Source organism: Myotis davidii, unplaced genomic scaffold, assembly GCF_000327345.1.
Source record: "Myotis davidii unplaced genomic scaffold, ASM32734v1 scaffold902, whole genome shotgun sequence".
In the NCBI taxonomy this organism is placed as follows: domain Eukaryota; kingdom Metazoa; phylum Chordata; class Mammalia; order Chiroptera; family Vespertilionidae; genus Myotis; species Myotis davidii.
The window spans coordinates 2,739,662-2,743,609 of record NW_006293951.1 but is presented as its reverse complement, the minus strand read 5'-3'; the positions used below and the strand labels follow the sequence as shown (position 1 = coordinate 2,743,609).

General features: G+C 44.8%; 1 protein-coding gene and 1 pseudogene across 1 annotated transcript in view; one reads left to right on the top strand and one right to left on the bottom strand.

The window, feature by feature from the left end:
* Nucleotides 1-3,948, bottom strand: part of DENND5B (DENN/MADD domain containing 5B) — an 831,092-nt gene that overhangs the window by 789,740 nt on the left and 37,404 nt on the right. The window lies entirely within an intron of this gene.
* Nucleotides 1,665-3,117, top strand: LOC102773732 (annotated as a pseudogene).

Here is a 3,948-nt window from a genome sequence, read left to right as displayed (position 1 = left end):
AGTGCGGCTGGACCCGCCCTCACCCCCCCAGCTGCCCAGGGCCTGCCCAAGGCATAGGCAAGCCTCAGATGTTGGCTGTCCACCTGCCTGGGGCCGGCCCGAGGTGCAGGCAAGCCTCATATTTCAGCTGCCCAACCACCTAGGGCCGCCCGAGGCTCAGATAACCAGGGCCGGCCAAGGCTTGTGCTGCCAGCAGTGGCAGTGGCATAGGTGTGATGCGGGTGTCACCTTCCCCTGATCGCCGGGTTGCCTCCCACCCCTGAGGGCTCCTGGACTGTGAGAGGGGCAGGCTGGGCTGAGGGACATCCCCCCTCTCCAGTGCATGAATTTTCATGCATTGGGCTTCTAGTATACTATGAAAAAAAAAAACAGGTGAAACTGGACTTCTCTGTACTATTTTTGCAACTGCCTGTGGCTCTATTTTAAAATAAAAAGTTTTAAGAATAAAATATATACCCAGACTTTAGAGCTGTGCTGTCCACTAGCCACAGGTTGTTTCTAAATTTAAGTAAAATAAAATTATTTTTTGTTCCTTGGTCACACAAGCGGTCGTGTGGCTATCTTATTATATAGCACAAATATAGAGTGTTTCCACCACTACAGAAGGGTCAGTAGGCAGGCAGTACTGCTAGAGCCTGGGGGGACGCTGAGCACCCTCAGCCTGGATGTGAACTGCTGTGCCCCTGGGGCTGGCCCTGGCACTATCATGCTGCTGCCGCCTAGTGATGTGGACACCCAGGGCACCACCGTCACTCATGTGCTGGCCTCTAATTTATTCCATGCAATGCATTGAAGCCCCTCAACTCTTTCTTTCTTTAGTTGATTTTTTTATAGAGAGAAAGAGAGGGAGAAACATCAATCTGTTGTTCCACTTACTTATGCATTCATTGGTTCATTGTTGGATGTACTCTGACCTGGGATCGAACCTGCAACTTTGGCATTCTAGGATGACACTCTGACCAACTGAGCACCCAGCCAAGGCCAACTCTCAATTCTTTCAGTCACAACCTCAACACTATCAAGTTGAACCTTTGAGAAGATGGTTTGAAGCTTTTGTTAAGAGGAGAAACAGAAATTCTTCGGCCTCTTTTCAGGAACTGGAGGATAAGAAAGATTTATCAGAGCAATCAGAAGGTGAAGAATTGCAATGAGAAGAATTTCCTGTCCAAAAAACACTTGATCCCACCACTGAAGAACCAAGATCATTAGGCAGTACTTCGCCTTGGCCATGTAAGATACAAAGTTACACCAAAATCAATCAAAGTACTTTTGATAACTTAGTTGCTTCTTAAAGAGAAGCAAAATGCAGTTTCTTCAAAGTATTTTCCCAGTGTTTTAAAGGAATTCCAAAAGGTCAAATTTTAAAAATGTCCGAGACTTGGTGATATGAATTCCTGATTTGAAGATGTAGATACATTTTATTCTTTCTGATACAATTTTCATTCTTAGAACATTCCCATTTAGATGAAGAAGAAAAAGAAAAAGGAAAACGTTGTGATGAGAGGATATGGGTTGAAAAACAGAACAGAGCAGCAAGGCCACAATGAAAAAAAGAAGAAACAAACAGAGTAAGGACATTCATTGACAATGCATATAGCTTTGATCCAAGAATTTAAAAAATTAAGGAAGAGGGGGAGGCCAAGGAAGAAGTAGCGGCTGCCATCATGAAGGACACAGTAACGACCCGGACCAGGAAGTCCATGACCAACAGACTACTTCAGCGGAAACCAGCGGTCATTGATGTCCTTCACCCTCAGAAGGCAACAGTACCCGAGAAAGTTGAGAAAAACTAGCCAAAATGTATAAGGTAACATCAGATATCATCTTTGTGTTTGGATTCAGAACCCATTTTGGGGGTGGCAAGACAAATGGCTTTGGCATGACTTATTTTCCTTGGATTAAGCAAAGAAAAATGAACCCAAACATAGACTTGGAAGACATGGCCTGTATGAGAAGAAGACCCCAAGGAAACAAAGAAAGGAATGCGAGAACAGGATGAAGAAAGTCAGGGGGACTACAAAGGCCAATGTTGGTGCTGGCAAAAGTGAGCTGGGATTGGATAACAGAAGTATTAATGATTCTTCACTGACTTCATCCCTGGTGATTGTACAGATTTTTCATGAGAGGATTAATAAACTAAGAACTTTCATGTGGAAAGAAAGCAGAAAAGAAAGCAGAAGCAAAACAGAAGGAGCAAGAAGCTAAAGAAAAACAAAGACAAGTGAATTAGAGCTGCTCCATTAGCTAAAGAGAAAGAAGAAGAAGAAGAAGGTAGACAACAAGCATTATGGGCAAAGAAGGACAAAATAGCCAGGTAAAAGCCATTAAAAAGGAAAGGCAAAAATTTCAAAGCTCATGCAAGACCTGCAATCACTTTTGTGAAAACGAGGAAGTGCAGGTTAAAAATGATAGAAGTGGGAAAACTTTGTGAGCACCTTGAATTAGCACGTTTACAGTGTTTGTTTGAATGAAACACATCATTCTCAAAATAGAAAAGGCTGCTCTGGAAAAACAGAAGAAACAAATGAGCAAATTAGAAACGAGAAAGAGGAAGCTGAGGCTCATGTGATAAGCATCTAAGAAATCAACTGGTGGAGGTGGAAATTGCAGTCAAAATTGGTCAGAATATGATCAGCAGTTACTAATTATGTCTGTGAATCTCTTTCCTGCTGCCAAAAATTCAAGATGAGAAGTTATTGCTAATTACATGAACATGCATTCTTCTTCTGGAATCAATAGAACCACCGAAGATGTTATACAAAAAGCAAAGAGTCTTCAAACACTTGACCCTTGTTGAGGAAATGGCATAAAAAGATTTTTGATAAGTTTTTGAAAGAACGGAGTCTCCAGTGCCTCAAGCAGACAGTGCAACACTTTCACAATGATTTGAAGGTACGTGCACAGATTTCACCCTTGGACAACAGAACAAGAGCTTTTGGAACAAGCTTTGGAAACATACCAACCAGTAAGTACAACTGCAAGTACTTCTGCAATTTCTATGCAGACTGGCAAGGACAAAGAAGGCCCGCCTGAAGCGATAGGGAACTTGTCGAGCTGGTAAGAGCAAAGAAGGCTGCTCAAGAGCAAGGACTGAATGTAAGTAGACCCAAGAAATGACCTATGACATCTTTTTTGTGTGTGCATCCTATGTAATAAAAGCCTAGGTGGCGTCATGCCCTTGTGCAACACTCTCACGCGACGACACAAGATGGCTGCCACGAGATGGCCACACACACAGCAGAGGCAGGGCCCAGTGGCTGCTCAGCATGGGGAGGCCTGGGGGTCCTGCAGTTCTGCACGGTGTGGAGGCCGGTCCTGGTGTCTCCATCGCCTGGGATGGAGGCCGGTCCTGGCGGAGGAGGCGGGTTGCGGCAGGGGAAGGCAGTTGTGGGCGGTCAGGCCTCCAGGGGAGGGCAGTTGTGGGCAATCAGGCCACCAGGGAAGGCAGTTGTGTGCGATCAGGCTGCCAGAGGAGGGCAGTTGTGTGCAATCAGGACGGCAGGGGAGGGCAGTTGTGGATGATCAGGAAGCAGAGGTGCAGTTAGGTGTCAATCAGCCTGGCAGGGGAGCGATTAGGAGCCAGCAGTCCCAGATTAAAGAGGGTGCTGGCCGGCTGAGGGACACCAACTCCGTGCATGAATTTCGTACACTCGGCCTCTAGTATATGTAATAAAAGTGAAAAAAAATATTTTAAAAGTTAGTAGTACTGCTTTAGACATATGCCAAATGCTATATGTGCAGGTACCTATACATGTCTTAGTGAACTGCCTTAAATCTATAAATCAAAAGACAATAACATGTATCAAGAAAATTTAAATAAAAGAGGCCTGGTTGGGTGGCTCAGTTGGTTGGAGCCTTGCCCTGTTCACCAAAACATCTTTTGTTCGATTCCCCATCAGGACACATAACTAGATTGCAGGTTCAATCCCTGGTTGGGGCACATCCAGG